Consider the following 24269-nt stretch of genomic DNA (forward strand, 5'->3'; position numbering starts at 1 on the left):
CCCTTGAGTCGTGATTTTAACATTTTCTCAGAGTTTTCATTTTTTCACAACGACTAACACATCATTATTCCTCTTAAGTAATGAAAAGCTGGGAACCCTGCCAAAAGTTACCTTAACAGATGCTATTTGATCATCTCACTGAATTCCATCACTTTTCACCTCTTGGTAATTATATTTCAGAGACAGAATTCATGCTGAGTATGGGGGGCTGCGGCTACAAAACTAGACCCCAGAAATAAACCACATCACTCCAGCAAGCCTGGGGGCGCAGGGGGCCCCGGCCTGCCTCACCTGCGGCCTGGGTTTCGGGAATCCACGGTTTCCTATTTTGTGCTTCATTTCAACTCACCTTTTCGTTCTTGCTCCACACTGAATTACCTGTGGGGAACCATGACATTCTTAGGTTTCCTTTTGAGAAGATGAACTCATTGCAAATATTCTGGAGTTTGGAGGAGAAAGGACTACGGGTTCGATCTCATTAGGTACTGATGCTTGAATTAAAGCACGATAACGTCCCCAAAGAACGCCAAGAGCACAGAAGGGCAGACTTATTTTTAAATGTTTGCTCAGGATGATGAATAGTTAATAGTTGTCTAATCTGACTTCAAATCACTTCAGACCCGAATCCAACTGGCCTGAATATATAATAATGCCTTCACTAATAATATTCATTTGTTTCTTTGACATACCCGCAAATTCACAGAAGGGAGCTCTCGGCTTTCCAGAGGTCAGTGCTTATCAGGCCAAATGGATTATCTGTCCTGAGAGCAGGGGACTCACAGAACATGCAGACTCAGTGCCAAACCAGCCTAGACACTAAGAGTAACGCTACTGACACTAGTTGGTGAGGAGGTAGCAGCCATGGCTCAGGCAGATGGTCAGAGCTGCTCACCTCTGCACTTAGGACTGTGCGGGAAAGAACATCTGCTCTCACACAAAACCCTCCCATTTGTGAGCCCTGGGGGGACCGTCACTTTTCATCCTGAGTGTCATTCATAACCAAGGACGGTCATTCCTCCTGTGCTAAGGCACTGGGAGGTCATCTAGGTGAGGTCACCCTGGTAGAAGTTTGCTTTCCCACTGCTTTCAACATCAAATATCAACACCGTGGGGGGACAGACTCGCTGGCAGACAGCAAGGGATCCTTATGCATGGAGGGAACTGAAGCTCTTTAAGGAGAAACAAAAAAAGAAACAAACGTCCAGCTGACAAGGTTGTATGGCCTCGAAAGCGGGCTGGGTGTTCGTTCGCTTTCTTTATTGGTTCTGGAAATTAGCAGGATGCTTTCATTAGCTGTCCTTTCAATTTGGCTCAAGAGCCAATTTAAGAGAATCCTCATCTGAGAAGACAGACACCCCTAAGTGTGGGACATAAGAGAGACACATGACCTGAAAAACATCAAGACTCCTCCTTCCTTTCTCTACGACTACGATAAAAGTGGGATGTAGAGGTGTATTGACCTGCTGCTGAAAGCAAAGAGAAGAATTTCTTCTAGAACAGGCAGTTAAAGAGAAAAATCTACCATCATCTTTAAATTAGAAAATGTCAAATGTGAGAACGGGGCAGGGGTCATACATAAGAGCAACAATTAACAAACGCTGTACAACTGGAGAGGAAGGAAAGAGGCACTCCTCTGCCCCGGCCCACAGGACTGTGAACCTGCTACATTTGCAAAGTGGAGCTGTTCGATCCTTGAGAAGCAGGAAGAAGTTATTCACGCTAAGAAACGGGCCATCTCTGAAGTGTTTCTCACGAGACCTTCCAGTACTTCTAGAGGTTAAAAGGTTTTCTCTCCTCTCCCCTCCTTCCCTTTCATTTGTGTTTTCTCTTCTAAGTCTGAAGTCCAAAAGTCTACAGCCTGTTCTAAAAGACAGTTGGTTATTTTGCATTAGTATTAATTTGGCTGTGTTGACTAAATATTCAGCTGCAAATTGGAAGCTTTACATGGTTTGAAATAAAATCCATACAATTTATAGAAATGTTGAAAACTAAAATGAGCAAGGCTGTTTTGGCCTGAACATATTGTTTCCAAATTAGATTTTATGTGTAAAAATGTAAATTTAGTATCTATAAAAGCTGTATGAAAATATACTTCTATGAGTTATAGCTATATATATATATATATATATACACATTATATATATAATGGTTCTATCTATTGTGACAGCTATAACTATAAAAACATTATATAATCAACAGTAAATTATGTATCACTCATCCTTTCTAGGAATAAATATTTTCTTTAAAAAATTATTTCAACGGGCCAGTATTTGATCTACGTTTATTTTATTTCAAGTTTTTAGTTCTTCTCAGGTTTATAAATTTGGATCTTAAAAACATTTATAGTTCTGGCAAACAATTTTATGGAGTTTATGTATATAAATACATGGATACCATTTTAAAATCCATAATCCCTGATTCTGGGATAAAAGTATGCCAGTAGTTTCAACCCAATGGTTTGCTGTGACGAAAAGTACGAAAAGAAATCAGCAAGTGAGACTGGTGGGGAAATACCTGCAGCGTAAAGAACAGCCTTTACTTCACAGCCTGCAGAGCAGTCTGTAACGTATCCCGTAACTTATGCTGAAGAATTCACACGACCAGCAGTTTCTCCATACTCATTCTTGAGCTCATCAGGAAACCCAGAAACAGATCACCCCTTGGCAATCTTTTAAAATAATAATTTGGGATGCGGTATCGCCAGTCATTCCCTATTGACTCTAAATCAAACGTGGTCATTGTAGATAAGCTACAACCGCCATTGCACACGTGAATGCCGTACCTGCCTTTTCGTCATGCCCCCAACTCTCCGAACCCAGGAGGACGAACTGTGGGCAAGGGACCTGCAGCGTGAGGTCTCCCTGGCAGTGCCGGGGCCTGTGCCACGTGCAGAAGACCGCTCGCGTGCCAGTCCGTAAGTAGTCGCTCTCCACTTCCCATCACCCTTCTCTGCCCTGCCTAGTGGAGCCCGGAGCTGGGCCCTTCCCGCGCTCTTCCTGACGCGCGTGCGCCGCGTCAAGCTTCCCAGCAGACAGTGCGGCAGGGACCCGGCAGGGGGGAGGGGCTCCCTCCTCTCCAGGTTCTAATGACGCCCCTCCCTCGTTGCTCCCACGACCAGGTTTCCAGGGGTCTGCATGGGCCACCCAGCGGGGGTCGCCCTGCAGCAACTTCTGTTCCTCACTAGCTTCAAGCCGCTAATTTGGGCAAACCGAAACTTATCCACCGTGGGCTGCGACCACGCCCTCTCCAAGGAGTCTGAATCCCGTCCATGGGGAGGAGCTCCTTCCCAAATGTGTTCCCTCCCGCCGTCAACGCTCTGCCTCGGGCCCTATCGTATTCTTTAGACAGATTCCCTTCGGCCTTTTCTTCATAGTTAACCTCCACTAGCTGTCCAAGTAATTGTTTACTTTTCCTTCTGCCAATTACCGGTGTGGTATTTGTCTCCTGTCTGGAATGTCATGGGCAACGTTCCCCAAATCCCTTTCACGGCACCAGGTCAAGGTCCGCCCTACAAGAAGTAAGTGCATTTTCAAAACTCTTTTCCCAAGTGGAACTCCACAAGTCCGAGCACACCCACAAAGAGTTTCCCTAAAATAAACTAGTCTCCAGTAAACAGAGCCTCCCAAACAAATCCAACAGCGTGGCGGCTGCTGGGAGATGAAGAGGGTTACATTACACAGCAGTTTCTTCTTTTGACCCCTTGATAGAGATATCTTCAGGCTGACCTCGATGGCTGCAGTGACCTGCGTCAAGACTGCCTCCCCTTAAACACAGCTTCTCAAAGCTCCTTACCACTTATCCACGTTTCGTGTCTCCTAGTCAGCTTGTATATCTTATCTCAGCAAAACCGAAGTTAGGTTTGGAAGCGGCCCCGGCCAGTTCCTGAGGGAGCCTCAGTTTTTGCCGCCATGAAAGCCTTCCTTCACTCTGGTTTGGATGAGTGTGTTTATTTCCCATTACTGTGCTACCCTCTTCCAGCAGTTGTATCCCTTATTTTAAATCCTTGTGCTCTCCAAAGACACAAAGACGTATTCTGCATCGTTACGTCTCTAAGGTATTTCCATAACATAGTTTTTAAAAATGTATTCCTCAGCATTTCATGCTATGCTGTTTTTTTCCCCTGCGGAAAGGTTCCTATCTTTGAAAAATGGCACATTTCCCCCCAGATCATAAACTACGAGCTAGCATTATGGTCCACAAAGATAAATTAGGTCTCACCATGGGGCTATCTCCTCTCCCTCCTTTCCGCAAAACACGCTTATGTTGAATGACGACTATTTCCCAGGGGCCGTGAGGGGCACAGCACTAGAACAGAAAGGTCTCCGTGCTGAGAGCCTAACCTGCCTCGTCAATAAACAAGTCCAGGGCTTCCCTGGTGGCGCAGCGGTTGAGAGTCCGCCTGCCGATGCAGGGGACGCGGGTTCGTGCCCCGGTCCGGGAGGATCCCACGTGCCGCGGAGCGGCTGGGCCCGTGAGCCGTGGCCGCTGCGCCTGCGCGTCCGGAGCCTGTGCTCCGCAACGGGAGAGGCCACAGCAGTGAGAGGCCCACGCACCGCAAAAACAAGTCCACAAACTAATCAACCACCTGAAGGAAGCAGGTCGAGATGGGCTTGAATGTCTCAGCAGGGCTGGAATGTGCAGAGTCTTGCAGAAGTGCCAAAGGAAGTCATCAAAGGCTTTACAGAGAGAGGGGCTTTTGTCCAATTGTTTTTAAGGATTGCTTTGGCTGCTTGTGGAACATGAATCGTAGGCAAGCGGGAGAGAATGAATCATGGGGCCATCTAGGAAGTTCTCACTAGGTCCAGGGAAGAGATGATGGACATTTGAACCAGATGCAGTAGAGATGACGAAAATGGACCCGCTGGGATACACTCGAGAGACCAAGCACGGGGACTTGGGGGTTAAAGGAAAGGAATTAAAGGGTGACTCGGAGATGTTTGGCTGAAGAAACTGGGTGGATAGTGGTATCATTTATTAAGACCTGGAAAACTGAGTAGATACTTTTAGGAGAAATTAAATGATCAGTTTGGGATACATCTAAGCAGAAATGTCAAAACAAAACAAAAACGAACAAAAAGAACCCCAACCAGTTGGATACAGTTCTGTAGCTCGTAGAACTCTACGCTAACAGGATACGTTTACGTGCTATGAACCTGTAACTGGCATCTGACGTGAGGAGAATGGATGAGACCGCTTACGATGAGAGATGCAGAAGCACAGAGGTGACCCTGCGAAGCAGAGAGGCCACGTATAAAGCTGGAAGGAAGAAGCTGTGGCTACAGAATCAATCCCTTTTACATTTTGAATGTCCTGCTCAGCTCAGTGGGGAGTCCCCTCATCCCGGAGCACTTCCTGGGCATTTCTCTGCCGCAGGGGCTGTGTTGTGGATTTGCCCAGGCACTTTGAGGTAACGCTGATGCCTCGGTCCCGTCCCCAGCTACTTCTTCTCGTAATTCGTCCACGCAGGCGGTTCTAATGTTCAACTCAGGTTGAGAACCACTGCTGGCAGCTGTGGACTTAGACGATCCAGGTTAGTTAGATAAAAATGCAATTGCTCTCTGGCTGAAGGTATACAAATAGCTTCGCTATTTTCCACTATATACGTGTCATTGAAGCATCCCCTCATCTCTCCATCAAAATGTCAAGAAGTTTTCATAGGGGATGAATTTCGCTTAAGTATTCCATGTTCTGATCTAGAAAGGCAACCTTTTTTCACGCAGATTCAACAATAGTGCTCATTTGAAATGGTGAGTGGGGTCCCGCGGGAGGCTACCAGAATCTAAGTGATGGACGCTACTCGCAATGACAGAACTTAAGGAAGGTTTCCTGAGGATGATGGTGCCTGAGCCTGAAGGACCGTGGAAACTGTGCAGATGAAGACGGGTGAGAAGGGAATTCCAGACACAGAGGGAAAATGCAGGGAGACGTCGTCGGAGAGCCGAGCCTGAGAGACCTGCAAACTGGTTTCAGCTGGAATGTGAGGGACGTGGCCAAGGGCAGGACAGGGAATGGATCACTGACCGCCACGTCTGCCCGGCAGGACAGGGAATGGATCCCTGACCGCCACGTCTGCCCGGCAGGACAGGGAATGGATCCCTGAACGCCACGTCTGCCCGGCAGGACAGGGAATGGATCCCTGACCGCCACGTCTGCCCGGCAGGACAGGGAATGGATCCCTGAACGCCACGTCTGCCCGGCAGGACAGGGAATGGATCCCTGAACGCCACGTCTGCCCGGCAGGACAGGGAATGGATCCCTGAACGCCACGTCTGCCCGGCAGGACAGGGAATGGATCCCTGAACGCCACGTCTGCCCGGCAGGACAGGGAATGGATCACTGAACGCCACGTCTGCCCGGCAGGACAGGGAATGGATCCCTGAACGCCACGTCTGCCCGGCAGGACAGGGAATGGATCCCTGAACGCCACGTCTGCCCGGCAGGACAGGGAATGGATCCCTGAACGCCACGTCTGCCCGGCAGGACAGGGAATGGATCCCTGAACGCCACGTCTGCCCGGCAGGACAGGGAATGGATCCCTGACCGCCACGTCTGCCCGGCAGGACAGGGAATGGATCACTGAACGCCACGTCTGCCCGGCAGGACAGGGAATGGATCACTGAACGCCACGTCTGCCCGGCAGGACAGGGAATGGATCACTGAACGCCACGTCTGCACGGCAGGACAGGGAATGGATCCCTGAACACCACGTCTGCACGGCAGACAGCCTGCGCTTTCTTCCTCAGCTGATGGAACCAATTCAAGGGTTTTAGAAGAGCAACGATGAGACCTATTTCTGTTTGGAACACATTACCGATCATGAGTGGGGCATGGGTTTAAGGTGGTCAAAAGTATATTCAGTGACACCCATTAGTGTAATGAATTGCCTCTCGCAGATGAGAAATGACAGGGGCTTGAGCTAAGGCTGTGGCAGAAGGAACATGAGGCAGATGCAGATCTGGAGTAAACGACTGGGTACGGAGGACAGAGAAAGAGGAGAACTGTGTTTCCTAATGAGGCACAGAAGGGACAGCGCGCTTTCCAGTTAGGGAACTGGAGAATTCGGTCGGATGCCTGTAACACATCCAGGTAAATGCGCCCGTCAGAAAGCTGACCTATGCGCTCGTTTCCTAGGGCTGCTGCAAAACACTATCACAAGCTCAGTGGCTTAACACAACAAAAATTTATTCCCTGACAGTTCTGAAGGTTGAAAGTCCAGAATGGGCTTCACCAGGCCAAAATCAAGATGCCTGCAAGGCCGCATTTCCTTCTGGAGGCGCAGGGGAGAATGCACTCTTCAGCCTCTTCCAGCATCCAGAGGCTGCCCACGTTCCTTGGCTCATGGCGCCTTCCTCCACGTTCAAAGCCAGCCACGGCTGGCCAAGCGCTTCTCATACTGCATCACTGTCGCCTCGTCTACTTTAAGGATCCCCGCGACTACACTGGATCCACGTGGATAATCCATTTTGCGTCAGCAGACAGGCAGCCTTAATTCCATCTGCGACGTTGATTCCTCTTTGCCACGTAAAGCAACGAGTCCACAGACCCCAGGAGTGAGAATGGAGACGCCTTTGGCGGGTAGGGTCACTATCCTGCCCTTCTACAGTCTGAAATACAGGGTAGCCGTGAGGGCCACAGTCTGAAAGATGGGGTAGCTGGGAGGGGTTGGACATCAAACGCGACATTCCACAGCACAGAGCCCAGAACAAGAAGCTGAGATTTCCCAGCAGCATGAGGAGGAGAACTGTCTGGGGACGAGTGTTCAGGGTGGAGAAGGAAGAGGGGGCCAGGAAGCAAGTAAGAACAAGCAGCTGGACAAGGACATGGAACCGGGAGAGAGCAGCAGCCGTAACCTACGGGTGAGGGGAAGGTGTGAGTAATGGTTTTGAGCTGGATAAAAATCTGTGCCTGGAAACTCTTGACATGTCGAAATAGCCCCGGAGGTAATGGCTTTAATTCTGAGCCACAGCAAAGGCACATAAAACATTCCTATTTGTTTTATACATTCATTGTATAAAACAGAGCAAACATATATACATCACTTCACATTTCTTTTCATGTCTGAATCACAACGAAAATCCTGTACCCATAAATGGAGTGTCTGACTGAGGAGAGCTGTTCCAAGTAAGAATTTTCCATGGATTTGTTATGGCTGGATGCAGTGAAGTTGAAATAAAAAATCTTCTTTGTGGTTCCTTTTAGATTCATGCGGCCCACTCCTGTGAAATGGCTGTATCCAACAATGAATAATCAACCCTTCTTAACTCTAACAAAAACTTTATCAGGTAAGGAACACATTAGTTGTAGTGGGGGTGATTAGCAAGTGTTTGGGGAGTAATTTTTTCTTGTTCTGTAAGTTTGTTCTTCTCTCCTTTCATTAAGTCATTCAAACATCCAGGTAACTTGGTAACACTCTTTGGAGATGCGGTATGCACGTGCGCACGCGCACACACACACACACACACACAAGGCAGAGTTCATTCAAGGCTCATGGAATGAGCAGACAAAGCTGAGGAGACTAATGGGATTAAATTAGGTGTCTAAGATGTGGTCAGGGAAACGTATTTACTATGCTGACAACCTCAAGGAAGAGCCAAGGCTTTTGTGAGAATTTTTTAACCTTTTTTTTTTTTTTTTTTTTTGCGGTACGCGGACCTCTCACAGTTGTGGCCTCTCCCGTTGTGGAGCACAGGCTCCGGACGCGCAGGCTCAGCGGCCACGGCTCACGGGCCCAGCCGCTCCGCGGCACGTGGGATCCTCCCGGACCGGGGCACGAACCCGCGTCCCCTGCATCGGCAGGCGGACTCTCGACCACTGCGCCACCAGGGAAGCCCTTTAACCATTTTTTAAGATAATACAAATATTAGACAAAAATATACAAATTATATATACACGAATATAGGCCAATTATATAGATACATCTAGAAAGAGGGAGAGAGAGAGAAAGAGAGAGAGGGCAAGTCTTCTGAAGCATGTGCTGTGATAGGCTGATGCCAAGCTGCCCTCCATGGTGCGAAAGATCTGTATCCCCCCCCGCTCAGTGTGGGCAGGAGCTTGCTTCTAACCACAGAATCTCCAGGACTGCAGAGTCCACTGACGACACTATATGAGACTCCATCTTAGCAGACGGTCTGCTGAGAGTCCTAAAGAGAACCCCAAACCAGCCTGGAAGCAGCAGACAGAGAAAGGCATGTACCTGAGAACTGCGGGCAGCCCTGAGGGTGTGAAAGTGGCCTCCAGCCAAAAGCCAGTAAAAAGTCAGGGCCTCGTGCCTTCAGCCCCAAGGACATGACTTCTGCCAACACCCCAAGTGCTCCTGGAAGTAGACTCTTCCCCATTCGGGCCCCGGGGTGAGAACACAGCCCAGACGACACCTCGGCTGCAGTCCCGTGAGACTCTGAGCAGCTCACCCAGCTAAGCCACATCTGGGCTCCTGCATCCCAGAGATGGCGGGATGATAAATGTGCGCTATTTTGAACCAGCACATCTGAGACACCTTGCTAGGCAGTCAGAAAACTCATAAGAGACACTTTTAGAATTAAATTCCATTACGTTTTTGTTATGAAGAAAAAACTACATTTGCTAAAAGAGTTACTTAAAATTAGCTGTGTTTTCCCTCTGATGCGTATGAGTGGAAATTTGATAAATACTTTTTCTCTAAATTGGAAGTCTAAGTTTGAAGAGGGGAAATTGTGCAGAGTTTAAACAGCTGCCCTCATATCTAGCAAGGCAGTCTTGATAATTACATCTGTGGACCTAGAATCTCAGTGTAGCTGACCTATCCATGACCTTGAATTTTGGTAGCTTAATTTCTTAAACAGACAGCAATTACTAATTATATGTTATTGGATTACTGAATTTTTAATTTTACTGATTAATGGTTTTCATAAAGGTAGATACAATCTAAAGGTGTGTGTGTGTGTGTGTGTGTGTGTGTATAAAACTATGAGATTATCTTCATCCAACATCAACCTTCTTCTAGTTTTTATTCAATGATTTATTTACCATCATATACAAGTACATGAGGAAGACTTGGTAGGCATAAGATAAGAAGAAAGAAGGTACTTTATCTCTCAAAGGATCATAACTCATTGTAGACTCTTTTCATTTTGTTTTATTTATTTTTTAAAGTTTATTTATGTATTCATTTTTGGCTGCGTTGGGTCTTCGTTGCTGTGCGCGGGCTTTCTCTAGTTGTGGTGAGCTACTCTTCATTGCGGTGTGTGGGCTTCTCACTGCGGTGGCTTCTCTTGTTGTGGAACACAGGCTCTAGGTGCATGGGCTTCAGTAGTTGTGGCACACAGGCTCAGTAGTTGTGGCTCGCAGACTTAGTTGCTCCGTGGCATGTGGGATCTTCCCAGACCAAGGATCTGGGAACCTGTGCCCCCTGCATTGGCAGGCGGATTCTTAACCACTGCGCCACCAGAGAAGTCCACTGCAGACTCTTTTCTTCTGCAGATACTGAACTCATTCTTCATTAACCCTTCTTTTCTTGATTCTACACAGAACCTACCAAAACTGCTCTCTTTCTACAACTGGACTACACGTTGGAGAAGAGAAGAAGTAGTTTATCATCTCGGGTAGAATCTGAAGGGTCACATAAGGTCCTCTAGTCAAGTGGAGTGAGCTGTAATATCATCTGATCCCGAAACTGAATGTCTCAAACACAACTGCTCGTTGTTAACAGCTGGTGAATCAACAACAAAGCTCTGCTGTGCTTTCACAACTGCGCTAAGGCCTGTGGGAGATTTAGATGCGCCTCTCCTTGGCTGTACCTGGTTCAGAGAAGTGCCAGCATCCTGACCCATGAACTCACCTCTGTGATGCGGGTTAGGGGTTCCTAAAAGCGCCCCAGACCACAAATTTCTCATCACCACCCAGTCTCAGTGCCAACATTTTCACAGGTAACTTACTGAACTTATTTAGTAAGGAGACAAACTAAAATGGAACTAAAACTAAAACGGAACTGACCGATTTGAGAGGAAATATATGAATTCATTATCAGATGCTGACTTTCGGATAAATTGATTTGCTAGGGGAGGTGCTCCCCAGTTAAACTGATCACGAGTTAAAGCCAGGGTAACATCAGATAGAGAGTATTTTATTATGGAGAATATGATCAGGGATACATCCTGTGTTTTTCTGGGACAAACCTGAGTTGTGAATCAAAAGGAAACAGCACAAATATTTTATTGAGCTGCTATTATGTACAAGGTATTTTCTTAAGTAGTGGGTAGGTGACAATGATGATTAATATATGACACACTTTGTTTTTATTTTTTTGCAGAGGGATAAATTGATCTTTTAGGGTAGGTGTTCTGCCATTAAACTGATCACTAGTTACAGCCAGGATATTATCACACAGAGGGTATTTTATTATGGATTTCAGAGATACATTGTGTGTTTTTCTTGGACAAACCTCAGTCACGAATCTAAAGGAAACAGCATAAACATTTTATTGAGCTGCTACTACGTCCAAGGTATTCTTTTAAGTAGTGGGTAGGTGACACTGATGACTAATATATGATACACGTACTTCATGTTTTTATTCTTTTGCAGGTATCAGTATCTTATTCTTTTTATTGCTGAGTAGCATTGATTATGGGAATGTACTACAATTCGTTTATTCATTCTCCTGTTGGTAGACATTTGGGTTGTTTCCAGTTCGGGGCCGTCTTTTGGGGAGCGTACACATTTCCCTTTGGATATATACCAAGGAGGAGAAACGCTAGGTCAGAGGGTAGGTGTGTGTCTATTAGCAACCTCCAAACAGCTTCCCAAAGTGCCAGCAGCAGTGCATGAGACCTCCAGGTGCTCCATATCCTCTCTGACACTTGGCAATGTCAGTCTTTTTAATTTTAAGAATTCTGGGGCTTCCTTGGTGGCGCAGTGGTTGAGAATCCGCCTGCCGATGCAGGGGACGCGGGTTCGTGCCCCGGTCCGGGAAGATCCCACGTGCCGCGGAGCGGCTGGGCCCGTGAGCCGTGGCCACTGAGCCTGCGCGTCCGGAGCCTGTGCTCCGCAAAGGGAGAGGCCACAGCAGTGAGAGGCCCGCGTACCGCAAAAAAAAAAAAGAATTCTGACGGGTGTGTAGTGGTGTCTTTGTCTTCTGGTTGAAGTATAGTTGATTTACTGACACACACACTTTAGAGTGTGGCCATCTGTGATGCATACAAACACGTTACGAGATAGGGTACCGCGAAGCTTCTGATGAGGCTATAAATCAGTTAGAAACAAAAGGTCAGGGTAGTCATAGGGTTTGAGCAGGTTTAAGGTGTTACACAGCTGGAAGAAAGTCACCGAAGTGGGAATGTGCTCGGTGTACTTGGAGGATGGGCAGGTTTCTGTGTGGCTGAGCTTTCAGTGTCGGGGAGGGAGGATGTGAAGTGAGGATAAAGGGTGGACTACGCCTGCCTAGGGCGCCCGCCTGTCAAGGTGAACGTTGGAATATACTTTATAGGTGTGAGAGGCCATTAGAAGGCTTAGCTCTACGAAGGAAACTCTCTTGACATATTCGGGATGGATCAGAGTGGGAGAGACCGGAGGCAGAGCCCGTTGTCATGGAGAGTGAACGAGAGGCTGTAAGTGTGAGCAGGGAGGCGGGACACTAGGAGCAGATCCTACGCGTCCCTGCGAGATCAAATCGGCAGAATTTGGCCGCTGAAAGACATAAGGAGCAAGGGAGAGGAGAGTGGGGATAGTTCTGAGGTTTTGAGAAGAGCCAGCGGCAAAGTAACGAATTCAAACTGGAAGAAGAAAAAGTCGAGTGGTGGGGAGACACTGACCAGCCAGCTGGCCACTTTAAGACTCACAGAGGTTAGGGAGCAGAGCGGAGAAGAGGCAGGTTTGAAACAGACGCCAGCCGCCCAGATGCAAGCGGTCACGGGAGAGACACACCTCGTTAATTTACAGGAGGCCTAGCCTTGATCTGACCAAGCCCCGACTCCTAGAGTTTACCTTGTGCAACTTGACAGTTAGATAAAGGGGGTTGTACCGACATGGTATGTCACTGACTTCTTGTTTAAATATCGTGTGTAAGGATTTTACTAGCTCATAACCAAATGTGCTCTTAGATGAAGCTATCGATGCTTCAAAGCCACAGGGCAAGAGTGAGGTAGGACGTTGGCAAGCGAGGATCCGCATGACATAGCCGTATAATCACCTCGCAGTGGGCCAGCAGCTGTAAACGTCCCCCGGTGTGACAATAAGTGAGGCAGACTTGGTGGAAACGCTAGCTTGGTGAATCTCCGTGTATACTCTTTTACGATGAGGTTCTAAATTATTTTTGTTGGCTTCACCCACAGTTAAAACTTGCGTCATGGGGCTTCCCTGGTGGCGCAGTGGTTGAGAGTCCGCCTGCCGATGCAGGGGACGCGGGTTCGTGCCCTGGTCCGGGAGGATACCACGTGCCGCGGAGCGGCTGGGCCCGTGAGCCATGGCCGCTGAGACTGCGCATCCGGAGCCTGTGCTCCACAACGGGAGAGGCCACAGCAGTGAGAGGCCCGCGTACCACGACGAAGAGTGGCCCCCGCTCGCCGCAACTAGAGCAAGCTCTTGCACAGAAACGAAGACCCAACACAGCCAAAAATAAATTGAAAAACAAAAAAAAACAAAAAAACAACTTGCGTCATGGAATATCATTTGCACTTGTTTACCCAATATTTTCTCCTTCTTACACAATCAAAAATAAACCTTTCCCCCTTAATGTTATGCTATTGCTTTAAATGTTTTATTTGTAATTTTTATTTATGCTTATTCCTTCAATGCTACATTGTAACAAATTAATATGTTTTTGCCTCTTCAAGTTTAACTATCAATTAAATTAACTGTTATGAACCAAAGACGTTGCACCGGTCATGAAAAACGTAAGACAAATCGGCAGTCTGTTCTGTTCTCTATATGTGTGTATTGGCCTTCTCTTCAGTAAACGCGTTTGAAAAGATCATGCATGTGTCCAGCGCTGTGACTGGCCAATGTGCCGTTGAGAAAGCGTTCTACTCTTCCCTTGCCTCCCGGGTCTCTTACTTCTAACTCGTGGAGGTGGTGTTATGTTTCACACAGTTCAAAGAGAGTTCTGGTCCGAGCCAGGCTGCCACGTCGTTGTTGGAGCTTGAAAGAGCATTTACGTTCTCTGGTCTCAAAGTCTTCACGTACAGATTAAAGTGCAACTCAGCTCCTTGTTCTCTGACTCGTCGTCCAGCCAATCACATGCTTGTTTCATGTTCACCTTGTTCCCTCTGCCTTTCTTTGCTCCTCTTCGTGAAACAAAATTGACATTCTCTACTGAAAGGCTCTATCTTTAAGCCAAGCCTCTAATGACTTTTACGGAAAGGAGTAAAGCCATCCATTCATTTAATTTACCATCATTCAATACCTATTAAATAACAGGCCCAGTTTCAGAAACTGGGAGTACAACAATGAACAAAATAGAGAAAGCTCTGCTCTCGTGGAGCTTACATTCCAACACGGAGAGACAGAAAACAATCACGCAGTTACGGTATAAATATATAGGGTATATAACAGGGCAAGTGATAAGGAAAGCTAGCAGGAAAAATGTGCCAGGTCATGGGGATAAAGAGTGATAGGGTGGGTGGAATTTACGATAGAGCAGCCAGAGAGGAACGTCTCTGATCGTGGCAGTAAAGCGGCGGCGGGGGGTGGGGGGTGTGCAAGCACCTGGCGGGGAGAAGGTCTAGGCAGAGGAGACAGCAGAAACGCCCACCAGTGCATGGCAGTGTGCTTGGCTCCACCTCTTTACAACAGGTAAAGAGGCTGAAATGACATCGGAGAGACAGCTGGGCACAAGACCACGTGGCTGACGCTGGCAAAGACTGTGGATTTCTTTCCGATAGAGAAGGAAAACAGCACAGGGCTTTGTTATGACTCACACTGAGATATGTGAGTACAATAACATCTAGTTTACTACAGAAGAATGATAATTTATACTTTAACAGACTCACTGCGGCTGAGTAGGAGGACAGGGTAGAAACGGGTAGACCAGTTGCACGGCCCTCACAGCCCTCGGGGTAAGCCATGAAGCTTGTTTGGGATCTCGGTTTAGGGTGGTAGGGGCAGAAGTGGAGAGAAGGGGTTGTATTCTGCAGGGAGCTGGAAGACACAGCCTGCGAAGTACGTCCAGGATTTAGATGCAGGCTCTGCAGGAGCAGCAAGGAGCTCAGAAAGGGCCCAGCGACTGCGGAGGAGCAAGTGGGCAGAAGCTGCCCTTTGCCACAAGGGGGAAGGCTGCGGGAGGACCAAGATTCTTTGCGGGTTCAGAAGCCGCGGGGGGGGGGGTGACGGAAATCAGAAGTGCTCACACACGGACCGTGTCTCTGTGTAAAGAAACAAACATGTAACTACAGATCCAAATCTGGCTTTTGCACAAGCATCGGGGTTACGGGTTTTGAGACGTCCCGGGCAGTGTGACTTAGCTTATACCCGGCGGGCCGGGGAGAAGAGGCAGTTTCTAAGCCCCCCTCACTCCAGGTGGCGGAAGACTGGACACAGAAAAGAAACGCTGCTCATGATTCATCCAGCACACGTGCACGGGGCGCCCGCCCTGCGCCCGGCACTATCCCACGGCCTTGGGTTACAGCGGGAACTAACGGACCGTATCCCTGGGTTCGGTGTCGCACTCGACAGCGCCGACAGCACGTGCCCGGTGCTTGGCGGCCTGCGCCTGCAGCGCTTCGGGGAGTAAAGGGCCGCCCGGAGCCCCCTTCCCACGCTGTGTGCTAAGGGGCTATGACAACAAGCAGCGTCGGGTGCCACGAGGGGACCCCGGCGGGTCGCCCGTCTGCCTGCCCTCATCCTTGTAGCGACCCTACCCCTCCTTTAGCCCGCCTCCCTGTCCCTCCCCACGCCCCTTGCAAAGCCCCCCGCGGTGCTCCTGCACCAGGCTGCCACGCTCAGCGACCCCTCTGGGTCCTCCCACCTTCCCCGGAGACTCTCTTCACCTTCTTTCCTCGGCACAAACCTAGTTTTTGCAGGATGACGCGGCTTCGTGTGCGGCCCTCCTTCTCCTCCCAGAGCTTACAGAGGCCGCAACGCTTGGAGGTACCCTTCAGTTTGCTCTGTCCTCTTTCAACCGAGCAATCTCTCCCCCTTTGCGCTCCCTGTCACGGCCTTACTGAGGCCCGACGCCCACTAGGGTCCCTTCCTAAAGCACAGCTGAACACTCTCGTGTGTTCTGACTTGACCTCACTCTCCGTGGCCCCCTTGCCTCCGGCTCTGTATATCTGTCTTTCGCCTCATTTACCAGCTGGAGAAAACCGTGCTTTCGTAGGGCCCCTGCGGTCAGGTTAGTCCTGTCCTGATAATCCCCTCTCTTAAGGTCAAGTGATTAGGAACCTGAATTCCTTCCATCTGCGAAGTTCCTTTTGGCATGTACATAAGGCGACAGAATGATGACAGCAACACCTAGGGCAGAAGTCACAGGTGCCGTCTACAAGCCGGCCTGCCACGCCTCCCAATAAAAGCTTCCAAGCTGATGTTTTTTTTTCTTACCAGTGGGAGTGTGACTTAACGGGCCTAACCCTGAAATGGAAACACCAGCATGTGTACATAGGGAGAGACTGCTGACTGACCGAACTCACTTCCAGACCGTATTTTCATCTAAACGTGGCTGACAAAGTCTGCTGGGAGCTGACAATACTCCCAGACAATGCAACGAAGTCAGGCCACAAAGACCAAGAGGAAGTAGCCAGATAAAATGAATAAGGGGGCCGGGAATGAGAGCAGGAGAAAAACTGTGCGTCGGTAAAGATTTTATTTTTTAAAACAATAATGAGAAGAGAGCAAGTGCCGAACACTTGAGACCTATGTTTTCGACTGATCTCAACCCACTGCTCTAAGGAGCAAGGCCAGCCGTTTAAAGGGATCATTACATGATGCTGAGTTGGATGGCTCACACCAGTTGTCATGGTAACATATGGATGAGGAGGCCCACAGTGACTGATGCTATGCTCACAATAATACTCTTTTTTTCACGTATACTTTACATAGACGCAAAGGTTTAAAAACAGTGGCGGAAATTAAACAAACACTAGGTGGCTGTTTCTTCTATGCTTTCAAGACAACAGCTATTAAACTATTTTTAAAAAGAAAACTAAGAGGCAGTGTGGTTTATAGAATATTCCCTGGAATCTAGAAAAAAAAAAATTCCTAGTCCCTGTTTTTTCTTTAACCGTCAACATGACCTTGGACAAGCATTATACTCTCCCTAAAGCATTACCTTCCGCATTTAAAATAACAAATGTGACTTCTCAACATCTTCGATCACTTTCCCCTTAAGGTGACAGTCAGAGTGTCTCCCTGGCGTCATGAGATACCGCAGACACGTTCACTAGTCTTCACTCTCGTGAAGCACCTTCCAAAGCTCCAGGGAGTCTTTTGCACCCAGAGCTCCGGGTATCGCCCAACCCCACCTGATGGATGCAAACAAACTGCCCGATTCGACCACCCCTTGGCATCACCCGCTCACTCTCCTGGATTGAAGAAGATTCATTGCTCTTGTCTGACCACAGTCAGTTCCTCAGCCTTTCACCCGAACGGACCCCCCCCCCCACAGCTGACTGAACCGTTTTATGGCCTTGAGTTCTGTCCCAGGACTGCTGGTTTATAAGACCACCATTTAATCGACCAGGCCACCCGGCATGGTCCCACAGTGCCTGCGTACCTTAAACCCTGACACTCCCAATCTACCTGGCTCTATAACTGAAGCCACATCTAGGAGGAAGAGTCTAATTTTCATGACTTTCTGCTAAAGGGGTGAATGGTAACAACTTTCCAGATCTCACGGATTCTTTCTGGGGAATTCAAATGCATTCCAATCGCCTGTCGTTTATGAAGCAGAAAATGCTTCAAACCCTCCGTTCTACTAGTCATTGTCTTCCTAGGCCTAACTCAACAAGGAAAAAAATAATAATAATTCCAGGCACAGGATACCGTGAATACAGAGCCAGTTCTTAGCATGTGCGCAGCACACAAGAATAAAAGTATAGCCTTACTGGGTTACAGACGATCTTCAACATATTTTCCATTTAAGCAGAACTTTGTTTTCATTATTGTATTTTTTTGGATTAGTGTTGGTAGAGGGATAGTGGCAGAAAATATTTGGCTTGTGGTTAAAAACTTCACTTGACAAAACACCATATTAAAATGTTTTTCTCTTTTCTGCACCAGTACTTAAGTGGCTGATACTTTTCCTTTTCTGTGTTTCTGGAATGCACATTTTAGACCCTTTGTGCGAGTTTGTGCGTATCTAAAACTACATATATACATATATACGGCCATAAATATCTGAAGTGCATACATGAACTACACACATCTGATTGTGTACGTACATATAAATGCACACAATATATACAGATCAGAATATATATTGTAAATATACAGCTTTCTAAACTAAATCACAAAGTAATGGGATAAACTCAACCCACCATGACAGGTATCAGAAGAAAATGAACATATTTAGCAGTTATGAGTTCCTGGGAAGGCTGGTGAGCCTTTCATCTAGAAATAGTCACTGAGCCTCTATTAAATACCTACTTCCTAAAGTGAGGCAGCTATAGGTGAAGGGATAGAAAAATAAAAGTTCTTTCTGCTTTAGTTCGAATTGTCTCTCTACGAAATTATTATACTCTACAAAGAGTTGCTGAAAACAATTATAGAAAGGCGCTGGGTACGCTTCTACAAACTTTTGTTACAGCTAGTCCGCTTGTTACATGAGAAAAGAAAATCCCTCTTTGAGTAGGCCCCTTTCGTCTTGTTGCTTTGGGGCTTTACCCATTCTGGGGTATTCAAAGCATCTTCCGTGAAAATCTCCTTCAGGGCTTCCCTGGTGGCGCAGTGGTTGAGAATCCGCCTGCCGATGCAGGAGACACGGGTTCGTGCCCCGGTCCGGGAAGATCCCACATGCCGCGGAGCGACTAAGCCCGTGAGCCGTGGCCGCTGGGCCTGCGCGTCCGGAGCCTGTGCTCCGCAACGGGAGAGGCCGCAACAGTGAGAGGCCCGCATACCGCAAAAACAAAAAACAAAAAAACCCAAAATCTCCTTCAATATTCACCACAGGTTGCTCCTCTCCACCTGGCTCCCTTCTCTTACCTTCTCCATCAATGTGCTCTGACAGACCTGATTCACCTTGTCCTTGTCCATTTTCCTTACCGCTTGAGGCAAATCTATCATGAGCGCCTACCAATTCCGCCTCTATAACACCTTTGTAATTCGTGGTTTCGCGCTCACGTACACTGTACCACTTTCTGCGTCTACTATCTGTAGCAATGCCTTTGCCTGTCTCTGCCCCTACAATACTGTACCTACAGCAGTAGGGCCGAGTCCTCCATCATGAAACACTGCCCCCTTCTGGCTTCTGCTACTGTTACTTTTCTCTTTTGTTGTCACTGCTATTGTGTAACAGCTTTGCTGAAGTATGATATAGATACAAAACACCGCATGTGTTTCATGTACACAATCGATGAGTCTGCCTATGCGGAAACCTACGTACGCATATACTCAGGAAACCATCACCAGTCACGGAAACGCTCTGCTCTCACGGAGATTACGATTTCCTCTGAAAAATAAGCCATGCTCACTTGAGCAGCAACAACACGTCAGAACTGGAAGAATTCCAGAAAGACCCAGCCGTGTCTGCGGGCTCATCAGCAGTCTTGGCCCCCGTGCGAGACTGGCTCAGGCCCCCAGGGTGGAGTGACAGCTCATTTCTACCTCCCTGAGCTGGATGCATGCACAAGGGGAGGAGATCACCTCTTTTCAGCGCTAGAGTCAGAGGACCCCAAAGCCTCAGCAAGTAGCCATTCGACCGAGTTCTTGCAACAGTTCATTTGACCGATGGCTTCTCTGCGAATCCCATCCCCTCATGGTGACTGGCCTCTGCATTTCCATCTGGGGTGGGTTCTCTCCCCCTGTCAGCCTCCAACCTAGTTTAAGACGGTTGTGTCTAGGGTTACCACGGGCCGGATGGCTCAAGCCCGGACATTTCTTTGAGGAGAAGAGTTTATACTCAGGCCTTGCTCTGTAACAGACGGCAAAACCTAAGACTGTCCTGGACAAGCAGGGCTCTTTGGCCACCTCATCTCTTACCCTACTCTGATCTACCCAAAACCTCTGTTTGTCACAAACAGAAATGATCAGAAAAGGTTTTGTCTAATCTAGTTGTGTGGGAAATACCGTCTTGACCAAGAGGCTACGGCAATAAGCTAAGGCTGGCGTCGCTGAGAAAGGTGTCTCTTGGAGGGAACGAGCTTTGGAAGCAAACGCGCAGTAAGCAATGCACTCTGCTCCTCGAGTTCACGCAAGGGGGCTGCTTCGGTCTAATGAATCTTTTCACTCAGGGCACACACAGAATCCGCACCGCCTCTGTTGTCCGTGGACCCTGACGAGCTGTGGCCCTCACAAAACCGGCTCCAAGGCTCACGCTCGCCGTCCAAATTCACACACGCAGCTGGGTACATTCTGCAGAGTCCTGCGCTCTGAAGGCGAGCACTGAACTGTTTACTGAAGAAGCAATGTGAGCACAGACTTGGCTCCGAAAGCTTCCAAACTGGACGGAGGGGAGGAAGAGCTGAAACAAGAGCGACCGTGAATGCATGCTTCCAAGCTGAGTGATGGCAACTTTACTATTATACTATTTTCTTAAGTTTCGTATTTGTGTAAAATCTAAAAAATTTTAAAACACGCTTTTTACCAGCCCTTTATACCTCTTACACCCAAATTCAATCATGTCTTCACGTCTTCAGTCAGCCGATTTGAACTTGGCTTATTGGTGATTTCCATTTCCGCTTTCCGGCTCTTTATGAAACGTTAATACGCTGTGTAACCGTTCCACGTCTGCACAGCGATTACCTACCACGGGTTCGTCACTGTCCCAGCACTGTGTCTAGAGTAACCGATACGACAGGAGTCCCGCCCGCAAACAGCTACCACCTGCGCAGGTGCTCACAGGCGTGCAGGTAGGCGTACAGGTAGGCAGGGGTGACCGAGTGTCACGTGTGCTTGGCTGGCAGTCCACAGCGGGAGCCGTGGTGCTTTGCGACTGGGGTGGCGTGGGCTGTGAGAACTCAGCGGACAGCAGGTGACCTCTGAGGAAGGAGATATCTGGTGACACCATTCCAGGCAGATGGAGATTCAGGACCAAGAATCGAGAGATGTCATCTACAACTGGAAACACCTATAGGTGACCCCAATGTTGTTTATCGTGTACACGCTACATCGACAGTCATCATTCAACCTACACAAAGAGGATGAAGAAAACTGAAGAATTATCCGAGGCGCCAGGCCATCACCGTACGACCATTTACAATACCTCAAAACAGAGTTAATTTTAAAGACCTATTTTTCTCCTTAAATTTTTCATTTTACTAATTTTGCTAAAGTCCAGCTCCTCCTTTCTTAATATTCAAGGCTTACTGCTCTGCATAACTTGGAGAAACAGATATTTTGAATTGAAATAACACTGCCTAGTTCTCCGTGAAAATACCAAGCACATATTAATTATGAACCGTGACGGAAAGCTTTATTCCCAGATGCTCCATTATTTTCCGACTGCACCCAAATCGTGGCATGCCACAATGTACAAAGTACATTAAACAGACGCACACGCCCCGCTGCAGCTGCTTGGGTATCGGCATTGTGTTATCTTCGTGGACAACTGCCATGTCTTCTCATGACAATGGTAATAATCAAGATAACAATTATGCCACTATTCACAATAACACTAAGAGATAGTATTGTTTCTTGAATACTTAACCCCCTGAAACCAATTTATGTAAGTTATCCGACTTTAGTATCAGCACATTACGATCAGAGGAATTATTTAGTCCATTTTACAGAAAAGAGAAATGGGGCTCCCTGGAGTTTATATAAGTTGCCCCAAGGCGCTCATCCAGTAAGTGACACAGGCGACGAATCTACAGCTCTGCAGCTGAGCCATTGCTTCTTCCCCATCGTGTACCCACATGTCTATGTCAGGGACACAGCAAGTACACAATGATCTTTAAGCCAGTGGATGACACGCATTCCAAGACAACAAAATTCGAATTAGTAAGGTGCTTTTCTCGTCCCATGTGGGTAACAGCTTAAGAACAGTGATTGAAAATCAATGGAAAACAAATTAAAAGGTTCGACATTATATGCGCAAATGAGATTACTCTCGAATTCATACTCTATGAGCATTTTGCACATTTCCCAGGGTGAAATATATTTATCTTGTACCTTGACTTAGGAAAAGAATTACTTCACGAGCACCTAGGTCACTTTGTAAACTGAGTGTGCGGTTAATGGAGCGTGAATTCCCTCCATCAGGGCTTCCCCGATTTGCCTGATGCCAGGAAGCACTCTGGGAAACTGAGAAAAAGTACATGTTCTTGTGTATTAAAGCCGGGAACAGCCAAGCAAAGCGTCTACGGGAATTAGTTCCCAGCTTAGTGTGTCAGTCGACCAATCCACGTTGATTCAGGACAAGCAGAGAAAGGAATACACAACAGCAAAGAAAAAAACACAGAAGCATGTTCAGGTTAGTCTATGGTCCCTCAGTTACCTTTCACCAAAAATACTAAAAGAAGGTAGAAACAGACATCTGCCCATCCATGTGCTGCATTTGCAATTTAGCAAATTTCCAAAGACCAAATATATTAATTTTGTAACTTGACTTTACTGCTTAGTAGGAGAAAAAAAAAATCTCCCCAGGCATAAAGATAATTTTTTAAAATTTCCACGCAGATCCTGGCTGGAAGTATGCGCGCAAAAAGGTAACTCTGGGATGCCTTTGTAAGCTTGAGGATGATCAAAAGTTTCCACTGCCCCAGACTTACCTTTAAGAAAACCTGCCTTTGTACAGAAAAGCAAAGCCATCTTCGTTATCCCACAAACACAGTGCCATTCGATTACAGAGGAAAACTGTCAGGGGAGAAGATGGTGAATGTGTCCCAGACTAACATTATCAACATTTTCAAGTATTCTGGATACTAGGTTACACTCAAGATCAGTCTCTAAAAAGAGCACAAGCTTTTCCTGCAGCCTCCACCTCTGCTCCTAACAGCAACCATGCACAGTTTATAGATTTCACAGTGGGAAGGTTCAAAGGCACCTTTATGAAGGGTCTCCACCTCATAGAGACAGATCCAAAAAATTACATTTAAAAAATTACAAACTGTATGATTTCCCCCTACCAAGAGTGATAGTCGTTAGAATCCAACAGTAGGATATAACCCCCAAAGATACCGGACATTAAAATTATCAATGCAGAATATAAAATAAATATGTATTAAATATCTAAACAAAAGTAGAAGGAATTAGCAACAGGAGTAAGAAACAAGATACCATAAAAATGGCCAGGCAGGGCTTCCCTGGTGGTGCAGTGGTTAAGAATCCGCCTGCCAATGCAGGGGACACAGGTTCAAGCCCTGGTCCTGGAAGATGCCACATGCCACGGAGCAACTAAGCACGTGCACCACAACTACTGAGCCTGCGCTCTAGAGCCCACGAGCCACAACTACTGAAGCCCCTGTGCCTAGAGCCTGTGCTCCGCAACAAGAGAAGCCACCGCAATGAGAAGCCCGCGCACCGCCACGAAGAGTAGCCCCCGCTCGCCGCAACTAGAGAACGCCCATGCACAGCAACGAAGACCCAATGCAGCCTAACATAAATAAATAAAATAAAAATGGCCAGGTAGATTTTTGAGAGACTACCAAGTAAAATGTTTTAAGTGAAAATAAGAAAAAAGTTGAAATTAAAAAAAAAAATCAATGGAAGGATTATTGGCTGATGAAGATAGCTGAAAAGAATACTAATGAATTATAATATAGATGGGTAGAAATAATGCAGACTGAACTACAGAAAAGTGAAGAAGTATAAAAGTGAAACAGAAGTTTTAGATTTAACTGACCATATGACAAGATCCAAAATATATTTAAATGGATTTTTTTTTTAATGCAGAAGACGCAATACTAAAAGGAAATGGTTGGGCACTTTGCAGGTTTGGTGAAACACACAAATCTTCAGAATCAAAGACCAACAAATCTCAAGCTGGAAAATTAAAAAGAAAGCCGAATCATATGCTAGTCAAATTGATAATATCAAAGACAAGGAGACAGAAATTTTGAGCCTAAAATGCATGTAATAGAAAAAAAATAGTTAAAGATTCCTGTGCTAAGAACTCAAGCAAAGCAGTTGAAGAAACAGAATAAACTCAAGGAAATTACTCAAAGAAAGTAAAAGGATGGTAATAATAAAGATAGCACCGGGGCTTCCCTGGT

This window comes from Kogia breviceps, chromosome X (genome assembly GCF_026419965.1).
Source record: "Kogia breviceps isolate mKogBre1 chromosome X, mKogBre1 haplotype 1, whole genome shotgun sequence".
NCBI classification, from domain to species: Eukaryota; Metazoa; Chordata; class Mammalia; order Artiodactyla; family Physeteridae; genus Kogia; species Kogia breviceps.